This window comes from Ambystoma mexicanum, unplaced genomic scaffold (assembly GCF_040938575.1).
Source record: "Ambystoma mexicanum isolate Mex_15411 unplaced genomic scaffold, UKY_AmexF1_1 Mex_scaf20, whole genome shotgun sequence".
In the NCBI taxonomy this organism is placed as follows: Eukaryota; Metazoa; Chordata; class Amphibia; order Caudata; family Ambystomatidae; genus Ambystoma; species Ambystoma mexicanum.
In genome coordinates this window covers 338,914-360,340 of record NW_027182434.1, presented here as the reverse complement: position 1 = coordinate 360,340, position 21,427 = coordinate 338,914, and the positions used below count along the sequence as shown (strand labels likewise).

At 51.3% G+C, this 21,427-nt stretch overlaps 8 non-coding genes across 8 annotated transcripts; all 8 read left to right on the top strand.

Moving 5' to 3' along the window:
* The first annotated feature begins 2,150 nt into the window (after positions 1-2,150).
* Positions 2,151-2,222, top strand: TRNAD-GUC (transfer RNA aspartic acid (anticodon GUC)). Its single transcript has one exon. It is a non-coding gene; the product is annotated as a tRNA-Asp (tRNA).
* Positions 2,223-5,068: 2,846 nt separating this feature from the next.
* On the top strand, positions 5,069-5,140 carry TRNAD-GUC (transfer RNA aspartic acid (anticodon GUC)). The gene has a single exon. It is a non-coding gene; the product is annotated as a tRNA-Asp (tRNA).
* Positions 5,141-6,536: 1,396 nt separating this feature from the next.
* On the top strand, positions 6,537-6,608 carry TRNAD-GUC (transfer RNA aspartic acid (anticodon GUC)). The gene has a single exon. It is a non-coding gene; the product is annotated as a tRNA-Asp (tRNA).
* Positions 6,609-9,454: 2,846 nt separating this feature from the next.
* On the top strand, positions 9,455-9,526 carry TRNAD-GUC (transfer RNA aspartic acid (anticodon GUC)). The gene has a single exon. It is a non-coding gene; the product is annotated as a tRNA-Asp (tRNA).
* A 2,846-nt stretch (positions 9,527-12,372) lies between these two features.
* On the top strand, positions 12,373-12,444 carry TRNAD-GUC (transfer RNA aspartic acid (anticodon GUC)). Its single transcript has one exon. It is a non-coding gene; the product is annotated as a tRNA-Asp (tRNA).
* A 1,396-nt stretch (positions 12,445-13,840) lies between these two features.
* On the top strand, positions 13,841-13,912 carry TRNAD-GUC (transfer RNA aspartic acid (anticodon GUC)). Its single transcript has one exon. It is a non-coding gene; the product is annotated as a tRNA-Asp (tRNA).
* A 2,846-nt stretch (positions 13,913-16,758) lies between these two features.
* Positions 16,759-16,830, top strand: TRNAD-GUC (transfer RNA aspartic acid (anticodon GUC)). Its single transcript has one exon. It is a non-coding gene; the product is annotated as a tRNA-Asp (tRNA).
* A 4,308-nt stretch (positions 16,831-21,138) lies between these two features.
* On the top strand, positions 21,139-21,210 carry TRNAD-GUC (transfer RNA aspartic acid (anticodon GUC)). The gene has a single exon. It is a non-coding gene; the product is annotated as a tRNA-Asp (tRNA).
* Positions 21,211-21,427: the final 217 nt, after the last annotated feature.

Genomic DNA, 21,427 nt, shown 5'->3' with positions numbered 1-21,427 from the left:
CTCATTGCGACAGAGCTGGCACTAATGAAGGAAGAGGTCAACGTTACGTTCTTCTTTAAAATGCAAGGCCAGGAAAAGTGGCAGCGGTGGGATTTGAACCCACGCCTCCGAAGAGACTGGAGCCTTAATCCAGCACCTTAGACCGCTCGGCCACGCTACCTCCCTGCTAGTCGCCGAAAGCGGAACTTGACCCGTTGCCCGGCCCGCTTTAGTGCTTTGCCTTTTCTCCTTGGAAAGTCTGGAGACAGGCAGTGGAAGGGCAGGCAAACTGTCAGGTGCGCAGAGGAGGGGAGACCATGAGGCAAGGTGGGAGTTGGGGGCAAGAAGTGAGAAAAAAACTAATCGCAAGCTAGGGCAGGATTCGGAAAGTGAAGCCGAAAAGGGGCTTAGCATGCAGCCCAGGGGTTTCTTTGACTGTCCTAAGCCCACAGGGACTTTGCCGTCCTCAGCTCATGAGACTTGAGATGGGTAGCTTGATTTGCTGAGGAAATGCGGGATGACAGATTCAACTCTGGAGTCAAACATAGCCCGGAACTATCGCCTTAAACTGAGTTTTAAGCCTGGTGCCGATAAAAAGAAAGAAATTAGCCTTAGATCGGGCAAGCCGTTTGACGGGGGAAAATGAGACCCCCTAGGCCATCTAGGTGGTCGCTGGATGCTGTGCAGACATCAGCAGCTGTTCATTTCATGCCCTCACGTCTCCTCGTTAGTATAGTGGTCAGTATCCCCGCCTGTCACGCGGGAGACCGGGGAGGTTAAACCTTTTCTGGATTTTTTTTAGTTCTTGACAAATATTCTTGAAGATTAGGCTGAGTCAAGTAGGGAATGGGTGCCAAGAACTGACTCTTTAAGAAAAAAGCACCGGCAACGCTAGTCATCGTACAATATTTGTGCACAATTGCTTACATTAGGCGGCCGGTCCACTTTATTGAGTCCCCCTCAGCACCATTTAGTGCTCCTGTTGTCTGCGAAGTCCAAATTGTAACCCTGAATCAGTTCCTCTTCTGACCCTTTGTATCATGTTACATGACGAGTAATGATCACCTGTTAGCTTTATCCCTAATTATAACTCTCACTCTTTCCCTGCATCTAACCCTAGCTCTAATCCCATCATTAACCTCGGTCCGGGCACACGCGTGAACCCTTACTCTCATCTCAGCCTCTCCTGGTGATACATCACACCTGGGATCGTTTGCTCCCTGTGGGCTGTGGGAAATTTGCTACCAGCACGCCCTGGAAGTGGGGCTCATTCCGCTGCAACGGGAGGTCTTCCCAGGACGCGTCACAGCTCAACGCAAGAGCTCCTGGGTTTCGAAGGCTCTTGCAGCAAGCCTTCACAAAGCAGCAGGGAGCGCCGTTCCAGATGGGAAACTTGAGACTGGATGTCCAGAAAAGCAAGACGTCAGAAGCGAAACCTTTTTCCTGCAGGGTGTGGCATACCATCCGCTTGCTCATTGCGACAGAGGTGGCACTAATGAAGGAAGAGGTCAACGTTACGTTCTTCTTTAAAATGCAAGGCCAGGAAAAGTGGCAGCGGTGGGATTTGAACCCACGCCTCCGAAGAGACTGGAGCCTTAATCCAGCGTCTTAGACCGCTCGGCCACGCTACCTCCCTGCTAGTCGCCGAAAGCGGAACTTGACCCGTTGCCCGGCCCGCTTTAGTGCTTTGCCTTTTCTCCTTGGAAAGTCTGGAGACAGGCAGTGGAAGGGCAGGCAAACTGTCAGGTGCGCAGAGGAGGGGAGACCATGAGGCAAGGTGGGAGATGGGGGCAAGAAGTGAGAAAAAAACTAATCGCAAGCTAGGGCAGGATTCGGAAAGTGAAGCCGAAAAGGGGCTTAGCATGCAGCCCAGGGGTTTCTTTGACTGTCCTAAGCCCACAGGGACTTTGCCGTCCTCAGCTCATGAGACTTGAGATGGGTAGCTTGATTTGCTGAGGAAATGCGGGATGACAGATTCAACTCTGGAGTCAAACATAGCCCGGAACTATCGCCTTAAACTGAGTTTTAAGCCTGGTGCCGATAAAAAGAAAGAAATTAGCCTTAGATCGGGCAAGCCGTTTGACGGGGGAAAATGAGACCCCCTAGGCCATCTAGGTGGTCGCTGGATGCTGTGCAGACATCAGCAGCTGTTCATTTCATGCCCTCACGTCTCCTCGTTAGTATAGTGGTCAGTATCCCCGCCTGTCACGCGGGAGACCGGGGTTCAATTCCCCGACGGGGAGGTTAAACCTTTTCTGGATTTTTTTTAGTTCTTGACAAATATTCTTGAAGATTAGGCTGAGTCAAGTAGGGAATGGGTGCCAAGAACTGACTCTTTAAGAAAAAAGCACCGGCAACGCTAGTCATCGTACAATATTTGTGCACAATTGCTTACATTAGGCGGCCGGTCCACTTTATTGAGTCCCCCTCAGCACCATTTAGTGCTCCTGTTGTCTGCGAAGTCCAAATTGTAACCCTGAATCAGTTCCTCTTCTGACCCTTTGTATCATGTTACATGACGAGTAATGATCACCTGTTAGCTTTATCCCTAATTATAACTCTCACTCTTTCCCTGCATCTAACCCTAGCTCTAATCCCATCATTAACCTCGGTCCGGGCACACGCGTGAACCCTTACTCTCATCTCAGCCTCTCCTGGTGATACATCACACCTGGGATCGTTTGCTCCCTGTGGGCTGTGGGAAATTTGCTACCAGCACGCCCTGGAAGTGGGGCTCATTCCGCTGCAACGGGAGGTCTTCCCAGGACGCGTCACAGCTCAACGCAAGAGCTCCTGGGTTTCGAAGGCTCTTGCAGCAAGCCTTCACAAAGCAGCAGGGAGCGCCGTTCCAGATGGGAAACTTGAGACTGGATGTCCAGAAAAGCAAGACGTCAGAAGCGAAACCTTTTTCCTGCAGGGTGTGGCATACCATCCGCTTGCTCATTGCGACAGAGGTGGCACTAATGAAGGAAGAGGTCAACGTTACGTTCTTCTTTAAAATGCAAGGCCAGGAAAAGTGGCAGCGGTGGGATTTGAACCCACGCCTCCGAAGAGACTGGAGCCTTAATCCAGCGCCTTAGACCGCTCGGCCACGCTACCTCCCTGCTAGTCGCCGAAAGCGGAACTTGACCCGTTGCCCGGCCCGCTTTAGTGCTTTGCCTTTTCTCCTTGGAAAGTCTGGAGACAGGCAGTGGAAGGGCAGGCAAACTGTCAGGTGCGCAGAGGAGGGGAGACCATGAGGCAAGGTGGGAGATGGGGGCAAGAAGTGAGAAAAAAACTAATCGCAAGCTAGGGCAGGATTCGGAAAGTGAAGCCGAAAAGGGGCTTAGCATGCAGCCCAGGGGTTTCTTTGACTGTCCTAAGCCCACAGGGACTTTGCCGTCCTCAGCTCATGAGACTTGAGATGGGTAGCTTGATTTGCTGAGGAAATGCGGGATGACAGATTCAACTCTGGAGTCAAACATAGCCCGGAACTATCGCCTTAAACTGAGTTTTAAGCCTGGTGCCGATAAAAAGAAAGAAATTAGCCTTAGATCGGGCAAGCCGTTTGACGGGGGAAAATGAGACCCCCTAGGCCATCTAGGTGGTCGCTGGATGCTGTGCAGACATCAGCAGCTGTTCATTTCATGCCCTCACGTCTCCTCGTTAGTATAGTGGTCAGTATCCCCGCCTGTCACGCGGGAGACCGGGGAGGTTAAACCTTTTCTGGATTTTTTTTAGTTCTTGACAAATATTCTTGAAGATTAGGCTGAGTCAAGTAGGGAATGGGTGCCAAGAACTGACTCTTTAAGAAAAAAGCACCGGCAACGCTAGTCATCGTACAATATTTGTGCACAATTGCTTACATTAGGCGGCCGGTCCACTTTATTGAGTCCCCCTCAGCACCATTTAGTGCTCCTGTTGTCTGCGAAGTCCAAATTGTAACCCTGAATCAGTTCCTCTTCTGACCCTTTGTATCATGTTACATGACGAGTAATGATCACCTGTTAGCTTTATCCCTAATTATAACTCTCACTCTTTCCCTGCATCTAACCCTAGCTCTAATCCCATCATTAACCTCGGTCCGGGCACATGCGTGAACCCTTACTCTCATCTCAGCCTCTCCTGGTGATACATCACACCTGGGATCGTTTGCTCCCTGTGGGCTGTGGGAAATTTGCTACCAGCACGCCCTGGAAGTGGGGCTCATTCCGCTGCAACGGGAGGTCTTCCCAGGACGCGTCACAGCTCAACGCAAGAGCTCCTGGGTTTCGAAGGCTCTTGCAGCAAGCCTTCACAAAGCAGCAGGGAGCGCCGTTCCAGATGGGAAACTTGAGACTGGATGTCCAGAATAGCAAGACGTCAGAAGCGAAACCTTTTTCCTGCAGGGTGTGGCATACCATCCGCTTGCTCATTGCGACAGAGGTGGCACTAATGAAGGAAGAGGTCAACGTTACGTTCTTCTTTAAAATGCAAGGCCAGGAAAAGTGGCAGCGGTGGGATTTGAACCCACGCCTCCGAAGAGACTGGAGCCTTAATCCAGCGCCTTAGACCGCTCGGCCACGCTACCTCCCTGCTAGTCGCCGAAAGCGGAACTTGACCCGTTGCCCGGCCCGCTTTAGTGCTTTGCCTTTTCTCCTTGGAAAGTCTGGAGACAGGCAGTGGAAGGGCAGGCAAACTGTCAGGTGCGCAGAGGAGGGGAGACCATGAGGCAAGGTGGGAGATGGGGGCAAGAAGTGAGAAAAAAACTAATCGCAAGCTAGGGCAGGATTCGGAAAGTGAAGCCGAAAAGGGGCTTAGCATGCAGCCCAGGGGTTTCTTTGACTGTCCTAAGCCCACAGGGACTTTGCCGTCCTCAGCTCATGAGACTTGAGATGGGTAGCTTGATTTGCTGAGGAAATGCGGGATGACAGATTCAACTCTGGAGTCAAACATAGCCCGGAACTATCGCCTTAAACTGAGTTTTAAGCCTGGTGCCGATAAAAAGAAAGAAATTAGCCTTAGATCGGGCAAGCCGTTTGACGGGGGAAAATGAGACCCCCTAGGCCATCTAGGTGGTCGCTGGATGCTGTGCAGACATCAGCAGCTGTTCATTTCATGCCCTCACGTCTCCTCGTTAGTATAGTGGTCAGTATCCCCGCCTGTCACGCGGGAGACCGGGGTTCAATTCCCCGACGGGGAGGTTAAACCTTTTCTGGATTTTTTTTAGTTCTTGACAAATATTCTTGAAGATTAGGCTGAGTCAAGTAGGGAATGGGTGCCAAGAACTGACTCTTTAAGAAAAAAGCACCGGCAACGCTAGTCATCGTACAATATTTGTGCACAATTGCTTACATTAGGCGGCCGGTCCACTTTATTGAGTCCCCCTCAGCACCATTTAGTGCTCCTGTTGTCTGCGAAGTCCAAATTGTAACCCTGAATCAGTTCCTCTTCTGACCCTTTGTATCATGTTACATGACGAGTAATGATCACCTGTTAGCTTTATCCCTAATTATAACTCTCACTCTTTCCCTGCATCTAACCCTAGCTCTAATCCCATCATTAACCTCGGTCCGGGCACACGCGTGAACCCTTACTCTCATCTCAGCCTCTCCTGGTGATACATCACACCTGGGATCGTTTGCTCCCTGTGGGCTGTGGGAAATTTGCTACCAGCACGCCCTGGAAGTGGGGCTCATTCCGCTGCAACGGGAGGTCTTCCCAGGACGCGTCACAGCTCAACGCAAGAGCTCCTGGGTTTCGAAGGCTCTTGCAGCAAGTCTTCACAAAGCAGCAGGGAGCGCCGTTCCAGATGGGAAACTTGAGACTGGATGTCCAGAAAAGCAAGACGTCAGAAGCGAAACCTTTTTCCTGCAGGGTGTGGCATACCATCCGCTTGCTCATTGCGACAGAGGTGGCACTAATGAAGGAAGAGGTCAACGTTACGTTCTTCTTTAAAATGCAAGGCCCGGAAAAGTGGCAGCGGTGGGATTTGAACCCACGCCTCCGAAGAGACTGGAGCCTTAATCCAGCGCCTTAGACCGCTCGGCCACGCTACCTCCCTGCTAGTCGCCGAAAGCGGAACTTGACCCGTTGCCCGGCCCGCTTTAGTGCTTTGCCTTTTCTCCTTGGAAAGTCTGGAGACAGGCAGTGGAAGGGCAGGCAAACTGTCAGGTGCGCAGAGGAGGGGAGACCATGAGGCAAGGTGGGAGATGGGGGCAAGAAGTGAGAAAAAAACTAATCGCAAGCTAGGGCAGGATTCGGAAAGTGAAGCCGAAAAGGGGCTTAGCATGCAGCCCAGGGGTTTCTTTGACTGTCCTAAGCCCACAGGGACTTTGCCGTCCTCAGCTCATGAGACTTGAGATGGGTAGCTTGATTTGCTGAGGAAATGCGGGATGACAGATTCAACTCTGGAGTCAAACATAGCCCGGAACTATCGCCTTAAACTGAGTTTTAAGCCTGGTGCCGATAAAAAGAAAGAAATTAGCCTTAGATCGGGCAAGCCGTTTGACGGGGGAAAATGAGACCCCCTAGGCCATCTAGGTGGTCGCTGGATGCTGTGCAGACATCAGCAGCTGTTCATTTCATGCCCTCACGTCTCCTCGTTAGTATAGTGGTCAGTATCCCCGCCTGTCACGCGGGAGACCGGGGTTCAATTCCCCGACGGGGAGGTTAAACCTTTTCTGGATTTTTTTTAGTTCTTGACAAATATTCTTGAAGATTAGGCTGAGTCAAGTAGGGAATGGGTGCCAAGAACTGACTCTTTAAGAAAAAAGCACCGGCAACGCTAGTCATCGTACAATATTTGTGCACAATTGCTTACATTAGGCGGCCGGTCCACTTTATTGAGTCCCCCTCAGCACCATTTAGTGCTCCTGTTGTCTGCGAAGTCCAAATTGTAACCCTGAATCAGTTCCTCTTCTGACCCTTTGTATCATGTTACATGACGAGTAATGATCACCTGTTAGCTTTATCCCTAATTATAACTCTCACTCTTTCCCTGCATCTAACCCTAGCTCTAATCCCATCATTAACCTCGGTCCGGGCACACGCGTGAACCCTTACTCTCATCTCAGCCTCTCCTGGTGATACATCACACCTGGGATCGTTTGCTCCCTGTGGGCTGTGGGAAATTTGCTACCAGCACGCCCTGGAAGTGGGGCTCATTCCGCTGCAACGGGAGGTCTTCCCAGGACGCGTCACAGCTCAACGCAAGAGCTCCTGGGTTTCGAAGGCTCTTGCAGCAAGCCTTCACAAAGCAGCAGGGAGCGCCGTTCCAGATGGGAAACTTGAGACTGGATGTCCAGAAAAGCAAGACGTCAGAAGCGAAACCTTTTTCCTGCAGGGTGTGGCATACCATCCGCTTGCTCATTGCGACAGAGCTGGCACTAATGAAGGAAGAGGTCAACGTTACGTTCTTCTTTAAAATGCAAGGCCAGGAAAAGTGGCAGCGGTGGGATTTGAACCCACGCCTCCGAAGAGACTGGAGCCTTAATCCAGCACCTTAGACCGCTCGGCCACGCTACCTCCCTGCTAGTCGCCGAAAGCGGAACTTGACCCGTTGCCCGGCCCGCTTTAGTGCTTTGCCTTTTCTCCTTGGAAAGTCTGGAGACAGGCAGTGGAAGGGCAGGCAAACTGTCAGGTGCGCAGAGGAGGGGAGACCATGAGGCAAGGTGGGAGTTGGGGGCAAGAAGTGAGAAAAAAACTAATCGCAAGCTAGGGCAGGATTCGGAAAGTGAAGCCGAAAAGGGGCTTAGCATGCAGCCCAGGGGTTTCTTTGACTGTCCTAAGCCCACAGGGACTTTGCCGTCCTCAGCTCATGAGACTTGAGATGGGTAGCTTGATTTGCTGAGGAAATGCGGGATGACAGATTCAACTCTGGAGTCAAACATAGCCCGGAACTATCGCCTTAAACTGAGTTTTAAGCCTGGTGCCGATAAAAAGAAAGAAATTAGCCTTAGATCGGGCAAGCCGTTTGACGGGGGAAAATGAGACCCCCTAGGCCATCTAGGTGGTCGCTGGATGCTGTGCAGACATCAGCAGCTGTTCATTTCATGCCCTCACGTCTCCTCGTTAGTATAGTGGTCAGTATCCCCGCCTGTCACGCGGGAGACCGGGGAGGTTAAACCTTTTCTGGATTTTTTTTAGTTCTTGACAAATATTCTTGAAGATTAGGCTGAGTCAAGTAGGGAATGGGTGCCAAGAACTGACTCTTTAAGAAAAAAGCACCGGCAACGCTAGTCATCGTACAATATTTGTGCACAATTGCTTACATTAGGCGGCCGGTCCACTTTATTGAGTCCCCCTCAGCACCATTTAGTGCTCCTGTTGTCTGCGAAGTCCAAATTGTAACCCTGAATCAGTTCCTCTTCTGACCCTTTGTATCATGTTACATGACGAGTAATGATCACCTGTTAGCTTTATCCCTAATTATAACTCTCACTCTTTCCCTGCATCTAACCCTAGCTCTAATCCCATCATTAACCTCGGTCCGGGCACACGCGTGAACCCTTACTCTCATCTCAGCCTCTCCTGGTGATACATCACACCTGGGATCGTTTGCTCCCTGTGGGCTGTGGGAAATTTGCTACCAGCACGCCCTGGAAGTGGGGCTCATTCCGCTGCAACGGGAGGTCTTCCCAGGACGCGTCACAGCTCAACGCAAGAGCTCCTGGGTTTCGAAGGCTCTTGCAGCAAGCCTTCACAAAGCAGCAGGGAGCGCCGTTCCAGATGGGAAACTTGAGACTGGATGTCCAGAAAAGCAAGACGTCAGAAGCGAAACCTTTTTCCTGCAGGGTGTGGCATACCATCCGCTTGCTCATTGCGACAGAGGTGGCACTAATGAAGGAAGAGGTCAACGTTACGTTCTTCTTTAAAATGCAAGGCCAGGAAAAGTGGCAGCGGTGGGATTTGAACCCACGCCTCCGAAGAGACTGGAGCCTTAATCCAGCGCCTTAGACCGCTCGGCCACGCTACCTCCCTGCTAGTTGCCGAAAGCGGAACTTGACCCGTTGCCCGGCCCGCTTTAGTGCTTTGCCTTTTCTCCTTGGAAAGTCTGGAGACAGGCAGTGGAAGGGCAGGCAAACTGTCAGGTGCGCAGAGGAGGGGAGACCATGAGGCAAGGTGGGAGATGGGGGCAAGAAGTGAGAAAAAAACTAATCGCAAGCTAGGGCAGGATTCGGAAAGTGAAGCCGAAAAGGGGCTTAGCATGTAGCCCAGGGGTTTCTTTGACTGTCCTAAGCCCACAGGGACTTTGCCGTCCTCAGCTCATGAGACTTGAGATGGGTAGCTTGATTTGCTGAGGAAATGCGGGATGACAGATTCAACTCTGGAGTCAAACATAGCCCGGAACTATCGCCTTAAACTGAGTTTTAAGCCTGGTGCCGATAAAAAGAAAGAAATTAGCCTTAGATCGGGCAAGCCGTTTGACGGGGGAAAATGAGACCCCCTAGGCCATCTAGGTGGTCGCTGGATGCTGTGCAGACATCAGCAGCTGTTCATTTCATGCCCTCACGTCTCCTCGTTAGTATAGTGGTCAGTATCCCCGCCTGTCACGCGGGAGACCGGGGTTCAATTCCCCGACGGGGAGGTTAAACCTTTTCTGGATTTTTTTTAGTTCTTGACAAATATTCTTGAAGATTAGGCTGAGTCAAGTAGGGAATGGGTGCCAAGAACTGACTCTTTAAGAAAAAAGCACCGGCAACGCTAGTCATCGTACAATATTTGTGCACAATTGCTTACATTAGGCGGCCGGTCCACTTTATTGAGTCCCCCTCAGCACCATTTAGTGCTCCTGTTGTCTGCGAAGTCCAAATTGTAACCCTGAATCAGTTCCTCTTCTGACCCTTTGTATCATGTTACATGACGAGTAATGATCACCTGTTAGCTTTATCCCTAATTATAACTCTCACTCTTTCCCTGCATCTAACCCTAGCTCTAATCCCATCATTAACCTCGGTCCGGGCACACGCGTGAACCCTTACTCTCATCTCAGCCTCTCCTGGTGATACATCACACCTGGGATCGTTTGCTCCCTGTGGGCTGTGGGAAATTTGCTACCAGCACGCCCTGGAAGTGGGGCTCATTCCGCTGCAACGGGAGGTCTTCCCAGGACGCGTCACAGCTCAACGCAAGAGCTCCTGGGTTTCGAAGGCTCTTGCAGCAAGCCTTCACAAAGCAGCAGGGAGCGCCGTTCCAGATGGGAAACTTGAGACTGGATGTCCAGAAAAGCAAGACGTCAGAAGCGAAACCTTTTTCCTGCAGGGTGTGGCATACCATCCGCTTGCTCATTGCGACAGAGCTGGCACTAATGAAGGAAGAGGTCAACGTTACGTTCTTCTTTAAAATGCAAGGCCAGGAAAAGTGGCAGCGGTGGGATTTGAACCCACGCCTCCGAAGAGACTGGAGCCTTAATCCAGCACCTTAGACCGCTCGGCCACGCTACCTCCCTGCTAGTCGCCGAAAGCGGAACTTGACCCGTTGCCCGGCCCGCTTTAGTGCTTTGCCTTTTCTCCTTGGAAAGTCTGGAGACAGGCAGTGGAAGGGCAGGCAAACTGTCAGGTGCGCAGAGGAGGGGAGACCATGAGGCAAGGTGGGAGTTGGGGGCAAGAAGTGAGAAAAAAACTAATCGCAAGCTAGGGCAGGATTCGGAAAGTGAAGCCGAAAAGGGGCTTAGCATGCAGCCCAGGGGTTTCTTTGACTGTCCTAAGCCCACAGGGACTTTGCCGTCCTCAGCTCATGAGACTTGAGATGGGTAGCTTGATTTGCTGAGGAAATGCGGGATGACAGATTCAACTCTGGAGTCAAACATAGCCCGGAACTATCGCCTTAAACTGAGTTTTAAGCCTGGTGCCGATAAAAAGAAAGAAATTAGCCTTAGATCGGGCAAGCCGTTTGACGGGGGAAAATGAGACCCCCTAGGCCATCTAGGTGGTCGCTGGATGCTGTGCAGACATCAGCAGCTGTTCATTTCATGCCCTCACGTCTCCTCGTTAGTATAGTGGTCAGTATCCCCGCCTGTCACGCGGGAGACCGGGGAGGTTAAACCTTTTCTGGATTTTTTTTAGTTCTTGACAAATATTCTTGAAGATTAGGCTGAGTCAAGTAGGGAATGGGTGCCAAGAACTGACTCTTTAAGAAAAAAGCACCGGCAACGCTAGTCATCGTACAATATTTGTGCACAATTGCTTACATTAGGCGGCCGGTCCACTTTATTGAGTCCCCCTCAGCACCATTTAGTGCTCCTGTTGTCTGCGAAGTCCAAATTGTAACCCTGAATCAGTTCCTCTTCTGACCCTTTGTATCATGTTACATGACGAGTAATGATCACCTGTTAGCTTTATCCCTAATTATAACTCTCACTCTTTCCCTGCATCTAACCCTAGCTCTAATCCCATCATTAACCTCGGTCCGGGCACACGCGTGAACCCTTACTCTCATCTCAGCCTCTCCTGGTGATACATCACACCTGGGATCGTTTGCTCCCTGTGGGCTGTGGGAAATTTGCTACCAGCACGCCCTGGAAGTGGGGCTCATTCCGCTGCAACGGGAGGTCTTCCCAGGACGCGTCACAGCTCAACGCAAGAGCTCCTGGGTTTCGAAGGCTCTTGCAGCAAGCCTTCACAAAGCAGCAGGGAGCGCCGTTCCAGATGGGAAACTTGAGACTGGATGTCCAGAAAAGCAAGACGTCAGAAGCGAAACCTTTTTCCTGCAGGGTGTGGCATACCATCCGCTTGCTCATTGCGACAGAGGTGGCACTAATGAAGGAAGAGGTCAACGTTACGTTCTTCTTTAAAATGCAAGGCCAGGAAAAGTGGCAGCGGTGGGATTTGAACCCACGCCTCCGAAGAGACTGGAGCCTTAATCCAGCGCCTTAGACCGCTCGGCCACGCTACCTCCCTGCTAGTCGCCGAAAGCGGAACTTGACCCGTTGCCCGGCCCGCTTTAGTGCTTTGCCTTTTCTCCTTGGAAAGTCTGGAGACAGGCAGTGGAAGGGCAGGCAAACTGTCAGGTGCGCAGAGGAGGGGAGACCATGAGGCAAGGTGGGAGATGGGGGCAAGAAGTGAGAAAAAAACTAATCGCAAGCTAGGGCAGGATTCGGAAAGTGAAGCCGAAAAGGGGCTTAGCATGCAGCCCAGGGGTTTCTTTGACTGTCCTAAGCCCACAGGGACTTTGCCGTCCTCAGCTCATGAGACTTGAGATGGGTAGCTTGATTTGCTGAGGAAATGCGGGATGACAGATTCAACTCTGGAGTCAAACATAGCCCGGAACTATCGCCTTAAACTGAGTTTTAAGCCTGGTGCCGATAAAAAGAAAGAAATTAGCCTTAGATCGGGCAAGCCGTTTGACGGGGGAAAATGAGACCCCCTAGGCCATCTAGGTGGTCGCTGGATGCTGTGCAGACATCAGCAGCTGTTCATTTCATGCCCTCACGTCTCCTCGTTAGTATAGTGGTCAGTATCCCCGCCTGTCACGCGGGAGACCGGGGTTCAATTCCCCGACGGGGAGGTTAAACCTTTTCTGGATTTTTTTTAGTTCTTGACAAATATTCTTGAAGATTAGGCTGAGTCAAGTAGGGAATGGGTGCCAAGAACTGACTCTTTAAGAAAAAAGCACCGGCAACGCTAGTCATCGTACAATATTTGTGCACAATTGCTTACATTAGGCGGCCGGTCCACTTTATTGAGTCCCCCTCAGCACCATTTAGTGCTCCTGTTGTCTGCGAAGTCCAAATTGTAACCCTGAATCAGTTCCTCTTCTGACCCTTTGTATCATGTTACATGACGAGTAATGATCACCTGTTAGCTTTATCCCTAATTATAACTCTCACTCTTTCCCTGCATCTAACCCTAGCTCTAATCCCATCATTAACCTCGGTCCGGGCACACGCGTGAACCCTTACTCTCATCTCAGCCTCTCCTGGTGATACATCACACCTGGGATCGTTTGCTCCCTGTGGGCTGTGGGAAATTTGCTACCAGCACGCCCTGGAAGTGGGGCTCATTCCGCTGCAACGGGAGGTCTTCCCAGGACGCGTCACAGCTCAACGCAAGAGCTCCTGGGTTTCGAAGGCTCTTGCAGCAAGCCTTCACAAAGCAGCAGGGAGCGCCGTTCCAGATGGGAAACTTGAGACTGGATGTCCAGAAAAGCAAGACGTCAGAAGCGAAACCTTTTTCCTGCAGGGTGTGGCATACCATCCGCTTGCTCATTGCGACAGAGGTGGCACTAATGAAGGAAGAGGTCAACGTTACGTTCTTCTTTAAAATGCAAGGCCAGGAAAAGTGGCAGCGGTGGGATTTGAACCCACGCCTCCGAAGAGACTGGAGCCTTAATCCAGCGCCTTAGACCGCTCGGCCACGCTACCTCCCTGCTAGTTGCCGAAAGCGGAACTTGACCCGTTGCCCGGCCCGCTTTAGTGCTTTGCCTTTTCTCCTTGGAAAGTCTGGAGACAGGCAGTGGAAGGGCAGGCAAACTGTCAGGTGCGCAGAGGAGGGGAGACCATGAGGCAAGGTGGGAGATGGGGGCAAGAAGTGAGAAAAAAACTAATCGCAAGCTAGGGCAGGATTCGGAAAGTGAAGCCGAAAAGGGGCTTAGCATGCAGCCCAGGGGTTTCTTTGACTGTCCTAAGCCCACAGGGACTTTGCCGTCCTCAGCTCATGAGACTTGAGATGGGTAGCTTGATTTGCTGAGGAAATGCGGGATGACAGATTCAACTCTGGAGTCAAACATAGCCCGGAACTATCGCCTTAAACTGAGTTTTAAGCCTGGTGCCGATAAAAAGAAAGAAATTAGCCTTAGATCGGGCAAGCCGTTTGACGGGGGAAAATGAGACCCCCTAGGCCATCTAGGTGGTCGCTGGATGCTGTGCAGACATCAGCAGCTGTTCATTTCATGCCCTCACGTCTCCTCGTTAGTATAGTGGTCAGTATCCCCGCCTGTCACGCGGGAGACCGGGGTTCAATTCCCCGACGGGGAGGTTAAACCTTTTCTGGATTTTTTTTAGTTCTTGACAAATATTCTTGAAGATTAGGCTGAGTCAAGTAGGGAATGGGTGCCAAGAACTGACTCTTTAAGAAAAAAGCACCGGCAACGCTAGTCATCGTACAATATTTGTGCACAATTGCTTACATTAGGCGGCCGGTCCACTTTATTGAGTCCCCCTCAGCACCATTTAGTGCTCCTGTTGTCTGCGAAGTCCAAATTGTAACCCTGAATCAGTTCCTCTTCTGACCCTTTGTATCATGTTACATGACGAGTAATGATCACCTGTTAGCTTTATCCCTAATTATAACTCTCACTCTTTCCCTGCATCTAACCCTAGCTCTATTCCCATCATTAACCTCGGTCCGGGCACACGCGTGAACCCTTACTCTCATCTCAGCCTCTCCTGGTGATACATCACACCTGGGATCGTTTGCTCCCTGTGGGCTGTGGGAAATTTGCTACCAGCACGCCCTGGAAGTGGGGCTCATTCCGCTGCAACGGGAGGTCTTCCCAGGACGCGTCACAGCTCAACGCAAGAGCTCCTGGGTTTCGAAGGCTCTTGCAGCAAGCCTTCACAAAGCAGCAGGGAGCGCCGTTCCAGATGGGAAACTTGAGACTGGATGTCCAGAAAAGCAAGACGTCAGAAGCGAAACCTTTTTCCTGCAGGGTGTGGCATACCATCCGCTTGCTCATTGCGACAGAGCTGGCACTAATGAAGGAAGAGGTCAACGTTACGTTCTTCTTTAAAATGCAAGGCCAGGAAAAGTGGCAGCGGTGGGATTTGAACCCACGCCTCCGAAGAGACTGGAGCCTTAATCCAGCACCTTAGACCGCTCGGCCACGCTACCTCCCTGCTAGTCGCCGAAAGCGGAACTTGACCCGTTGCCCGGCCCGCTTTAGTGCTTTGCCTTTTCTCCTTGGAAAGTCTGGAGACAGGCAGTGGAAGGGCAGGCAAACTGTCAGGTGCGCAGAGGAGGGGAGACCATGAGGCAAGGTGGGAGTTGGGGGCAAGAAGTGAGAAAAAAACTAATCGCAAGCTAGGGCAGGATTCGGAAAGTGAAGCCGAAAAGGGGCTTAGCATGCAGCCCAGGGGTTTCTTTGACTGTCCTAAGCCCACAGGGACTTTGCCGTCCTCAGCTCATGAGACTTGAGATGGGTAGCTTGATTTGCTGAGGAAATGCGGGATGACAGATTCAACTCTGGAGTCAAACATAGCCCGGAACTATCGCCTTAAACTGAGTTTTAAGCCTGGTGCCGATAAAAAGAAAGAAATTAGCCTTAGATCGGGCAAGCCGTTTGACGGGGGAAAATGAGACCCCCTAGGCCATCTAGGTGGTCGCTGGATGCTGTGCAGACATCAGCAGCTGTTCATTTCATGCCCTCACGTCTCCTCGTTAGTATAGTGGTCAGTATCCCCGCCTGTCACGCGGGAGAGCGGGGAGGTTAAACCTTTTCTGGATTTTTTTTAGTTCTTGACAAATATTCTTGAAGATTAGGCTGAGTCAAGTAGGGAATGGGTGCCAAGAACTGACTCTTTAAGAAAAAAGCACCGGCAACGCTAGTCATCGTACAATATTTGTGCACAATTGCTTACATTAGGCGGCCGGTCCACTTTATTGAGTCCCCCTCAGCACCATTTAGTGCTCCTGTTGTCTGCGAAGTCCAAATTGTAACCCTGAATCAGTTCCTCTTCTGACCCTTTGTATCATGTTACATGACGAGTAATGATCACCTGTTAGCTTTATCCCTAATTATAACTCTCACTCTTTCCCTGCATCTAACCCTAGCTCTAATCCCATCATTAACCTCGGTCCGGGCACACGCGTGAACCCTTACTCTCATCTCAGCCTCTCCTGGTGATACATCACACCTGGGATCGTTTGCTCCCTGTGGGCTGTGGGAAATTTGCTACCAGCACGCCCTGGAAGTGGGGCTCATTCCGCTGCAACGGGAGGTCTTCCCAGGACGCGTCACAGCTCAACGCAAGAGCTCCTGGGTTTCGAAGGCTCTTGCAGCAAGCCTTCACAAAGCAGCAGGGAGCGCCGTTCCAGATGGGAAACTTGAGACTGGATGTCCAGAAAAGCAAGACGTCAGAAGCGAAACCTTTTTCCTGCAGGGTGTGGCATACCATCCGCTTGCTCATTGCGACAGAGGTGGCACTAATGAAGGAAGAGGTCAACGTTACGTTCTTCTTTAAAATGCAAGGCCAGGAAAAGTGGCAGCGGTGGGATTTGAACCCACGCCTCCGAAGAGACTGGAGCCTTAATCCAGCGCCTTAGACCGCTCGGCCACGCTACCTCCCTGCTAGTCGCCGAAAGCGGAACTTGACCCGTTGCCCGGCCCGCTTTAGTGCTTTGCCTTTTCTCCTTGGAAAGTCTGGAGACAGGCAGTGGAAGGGCAGGCAAACTGTCAGGTGCGCAGAGGAGGGGAGACCATGAGGCAAGGTGGGAGATGGGGGCAAGAAGTGAGAAAAAAACTAATCGCAAGCTAGGGCAGGATTCGGAAAGTGAAGCCGAAAAGGGGCTTAGCATGCAGCCCAGGGGTTTCTTTGACTGTCCTAAGCCCACAGGGACTTTGCCGTCCTCAGCTCATGAGACTTGAGATGGGTAGCTTGATTTGCTGAGGAAATGCGGGATGACAGATTCAACTCTGGAGTCAAACATAGCCCGGAACTATCGCCTTAAACTGAGTTTTAAGCCTGGTGCCGATAAAAAGAAAGAAATTAGCCTTAGATCGGGCAAGCCGTTTGACGGGGGAAAATGAGACCCCCTAGGCCATCTAGGTGGTCGCTGGATGCTGTGCAGACATCAGCAGCTGTTCATTTCATGCCCTCACGTCTCCTCGTTAGTATAGTGGTCAGTATCCCCGCCTGTCACGCGGGAGACCGGGGTTCAATTCCCCGACGGGGAGGTTAAACCTTTTCTGGATTTTTTTTAGTTCTTGACAAATATTCTTGAAGATTAGGCTGAGTCAAGTAGGGAATGGGTGCCAAGAACTGACTCTTTAAGAAAAAAGCACCGGCAACGCTAGTCATCGTACAATATTTGTGCACAATTGCTTACATTAGGCGGCCGGTCCACTTTATTGAGTCCCCCTCAGCACCATTTAGTGCTCCTGTTGTCTGCGAAGTCCAAATTGTAACCCTGAATCAGTTCCTCTTCTGACCCTTTGTATCATGTTACATGACGAGTAATGATCACCTGTTAGCTTTATCCCTAATTATAACTCTCACTCTTTCCCTGCATCTAACCCTAGCTCTAATCCCATCATTAACCTCGGTCCGGGCACACGCGTGAACCCTTACTCTCATCTCAGCCTCTCCTGGTGATACATCACACCTGGGATCGTTTGCTCCCTGTGGGCTGTGGGAAATTTGCTACCAGCACGCCCTGGAAGTGGGGCTCATTCCGCTGCAACGGGAGGTCTTCCCAGGACGCGTCACAGCTCAACGCAAGAGCTCCTGGGTTTCGAAGGCTCTTGCAGCAAGCCTTCACAAAGCAGCAGGGAGCGCCGTTCCAGATGGGAAACTTGAGACTGGATGTCCAGAAAAGCAAGACGTCAGAAGCGAAACCTTTTTCCTGCAGGGTGTGGCATACCATCCGCTTGCTCATTGCGACAGAGGTGGCACTAATGAAGGAAGAGGTCAACGTTACGTTCTTCTTTAAAATGCAAGGCCAGGAAAAGTGGCAGCGGTGGGATTTGAACCCACGCCTCCGAAGAGACTGGAGCCTTAATCCAGCGCCTTAGACCGCTCGGCCACGCTACCTCCCTGCTAGTCGCCGAAAGCGGAACTTGACCCGTTGCCCGGCCCGCTTTAGTGCTTTGCCTTTTCTCCTTGGAAAGTCTGGAGACAGGCAGTGGAAGGGCAGGCAAACTGTCAGGTGCGCAGAGGAGGGGAGACCATGAGGCAAGGTGGGAGATGGGGGCAAGAAGTGAGAAAAAAACTAATCGCAAGCTAGGGCAGGATTCGGAAAGTGAAGCCGAAAAGGGGCTTAGCATGCAGCCCAGGGGTTTCTTTGACTGTCCTAAGCCCACAGGGACTTTGCCGTCCTCAGCTCATGAGACTTGAGATGGGTAGCTTGATTTGCTGAGGAAATGCGGGATGACAGATTCAACTCTGGAGTCAAACATAGCCCGGAACTATCGCCTTAAACTGAGTTTTAAGCCTGGTGCCGATAAAAAGAAAGAAATTAGCCTTAGATCGGGCAAGCCGTTTGACGGGGGAAAATGAGACCCCCTAGGCCATCTAGGTGGTCGCTGGATGCTGTGCAGACATCAGCAGCTGTTCATTTCATGCCCTCACGTCTCCTCGTTAGTATAGTGGTCAGTATCCCCGCCTGTCACGCGGGAGACCGGGGGGGAGGTTAAACCTTTTCTGGATTTTTTTTAGTTCTTGACAAATATTCTTGAAGATTAGGCTGAGTCAAGTAGGGAATGGGTGCCAAGAACTGACTCTTTAAGAAAAAAGCACCGGCAACGCTAGTCATCGTACAATATTTGTGCACAATTGCTTACATTAGGCGGCCGGTCCACTTTATTGAGTCCCCCTCAGCACCATTTAGTGCTCCTGTTGTCTGCGAAGTCCAAATTGTAACCCTGAATCAGTTCCTCTTCTGACCCTTTGTATCATGTTACATGACGAGTAATGATCACCTGTTAGCTTTATCCCTAATTATAACTCTCACTCTTTCCCTGCATCTAACCCTAGCTCTAATCCCATCATTAACCTCGGTCCGGGCACACGCGTGAACCCTTACTCTCATCTCAGCCTCTCCTGGTGATACATCACACCTGGGATCGTTTGCTCCCTGTGGGCTGTGGGAAATTTGCTACCAGCACGCCCTGGAAGTGGGGCTCATTCCGCTGCAACGGGAGGTCTTCCCAGGACGCGTCACAGCTCAACGCAAGAGCTCCTGGGTTTCGAAGGCTCTTACAGCAAGCCTTCACAAAGCAGCAGGGAGCGCCGTTCCAGATGGGAAACTTGAGACTGGATGTCCAGAAAAGCAAGACATCAGAAGCGAAACCTTTTTCCTGCAGGGTGTGGCATACCATCCGCTTGCTCATTGCGACAGAGCTGGCACTAATGAAGGAAGAGGTCAACGTTACGTTCTTCTTTAAAATGCAAGGCCAGGAAAAGTGGCAGCGGTGGGATTTGAACCCACGCCTCCGAAGAGACTGGAGCCTTAATCCAGCACCTTAGACCGCTCGGCCACGCTACCTCCCTGCTAGTCGCCGAAAGCGGAACTTGACCCGTTGCCCGGCCCGCTTTAGTGCTTTGCCTTTTCTCCTTGGAAAGTCTGGAGACAGGCAGTGGAAGGGCAGGCAAACTGTCAGGTGCGCAGAGGAGGGGAGACCATGAGGCAAGGTGGGAGTTGGGGGCAAGAAGTGAGAAAAAAACTAATCGCAAGCTAGGGCAGGATTCGGAAAGTGAAGCCGAAAAGGGGCTTAGCATGCAGCCCAGGGGTTTCTTTGACTGTCCTAAGCCCACAGGGACTTTGCCGTCCTCAGCTCATGAGACTTGAGATGGGTAGCTTGATTTGCTGAGGAAATGCGGGATGACAGATTCAACTCTGGAGTCAAACATAGCCCGGAACTATCGCCTTAAACTGAGTTTTAAGCCTGGTGCCGATAAAAAGAAAGAAATTAGCCTTAGATCGGGCAAGCCGTTTGACGGGGGAAAATGAGACCCCCTAGGCCATCTAGGTGGTCGCTGGATGCTGTGCAGACATCAGCAGCTGTTCATTTCATGCCCTCACGTCTCCTCGTTAGTATAGTGGTCAGTATCCCCGCCTGTCACGCGGGAGACCGGCCCCGACGGGGAGGTTAAACCTTTTCTGGATTTTTTTTAGTTCTTGACAAATATTCTTGAAGATTAGGCTGAGTCAAGTAGGGAATGGGTGCCAAGAACTGACTCTTTAAGAAAAAAGCACCGGCAACGCTAGTCATCGTACAATATTTGTGCACAATTGCTTACATTAGGCGGCCGGTCCACTTTATTGAGTCCCCCTCAGCACCATTTAGTGCTCCTGTTGTCTGCGAAGTCCAAATTGTAACCCTGAATCAGTTCCTCTTCTGACCCTTTGTATCATGTTACATGACGAGTAATGATCACCTGTTAGCTTTATCCCTAATTATAACTCTCACTCTTTCCCTGCATCTAACCCTAGCTCTAATCCCATCATTAACCTCGGTCCGGGCACACGCGTGAACCCTTACTCTCATCTCAGCCTCTCCTGGTGATACATCACACCTGGGATCGTTTGCTCCCTGTGGGCTGTGGGAAATTTGCTACCAGCACGCCCTGGAAGTGGGGCTCATTCCGCTGCAACGGGAGGTCTTCCCAGGACGCGTCACAGCTCAACGCAAGAGCTCCTGGGTTTCGAAGGCTCTTGCAGCAAGCCTTCACAAAGCAGCAGGGAGCGCCGTTCCAGATGGGAAACTTGAGACTGGATGTCCAGAAAAGCAAGACGTCAGAAGCGAAACCTTTTTCCTGCAGGGTGTGGCATACCATCCGCTTGCTCATTGCGACAGAGGTGGCACTAATGAAGGAAGAGGTCAACGTTACGTTCTTCTTTAAAATGCAAGGCCAGGAAAAGTGGCAGCGGTGGGATTTGAACCCACGCCTCCGAAGAGACTGGAGCCTTAATCCAGCGCCTTAGACCGCTCGGCCACGCTACCTCCCTGCTAGTCGCCGAAAGCGGAACTTGACCCGTTGCCCGGCCCGCTTTAGTGCTTTGCCTTTTCTCCTTGGAAAGTCTGGAGACAGGCAGTGGAAGGGCAGGCAAACTGTCAGGTGCGCAGAGGAGGGGAGACCATGAGGCAAGGTGGGAGATGGGGGCAAGAAGTGAGAAAAAAACTAATCGCAAGCTAGGGCAGGATTCGGAAAGTGAAGCCGAAAAGGGGCTTAGCATGCAGCCCAGGGGTTTCTTTGACTGTCCTAAGCCCACAGGGACTTTGCCGTCCTCAGCTCATGAGACTTGAGATGGGTAGCTTGATTTGCTGAGGAAATGCGGGATGACAGATTCAACTCTGGAGTCAAACATAGCCCGGAACTATCGCCTTAAACTGAGTTTTAAGCCTGGTGCCGATAAAAAGAAAGAAATTAGCCTTAGATCGGGCAAGCCGTTTGACGGGGGAAAATGAGACCCCCTCGGCCATCTAGGTGGTCGCTGGATGCTGTGCAGACATCAGCAGCTGTTCATTTCATGCCCTCACGTCTCCTCGTTAGTATAGTGGTCAGTATCCCCGCCTGTCACGCGGGAGACCGGGGTTCAATTCCCCGACGGGGAGGTTAAACCTTTTCTGGATTTTTTTTAGTTCTTGACAAATATTCTTGAAGATTAGGCTGAGTCAAGTAGGGAATGGGTGCCAAGAACTGACTCTTTAAGAAAAAAGCACCGGCAACGCTAGTCATCGTACAATATTTGTGCACAATTGCTTACATTAGGCGGCCGGTCCACTTTATTGAGTCCCCCTCAGCACCATTTAGTGCTCCTGTTGTCTGCGA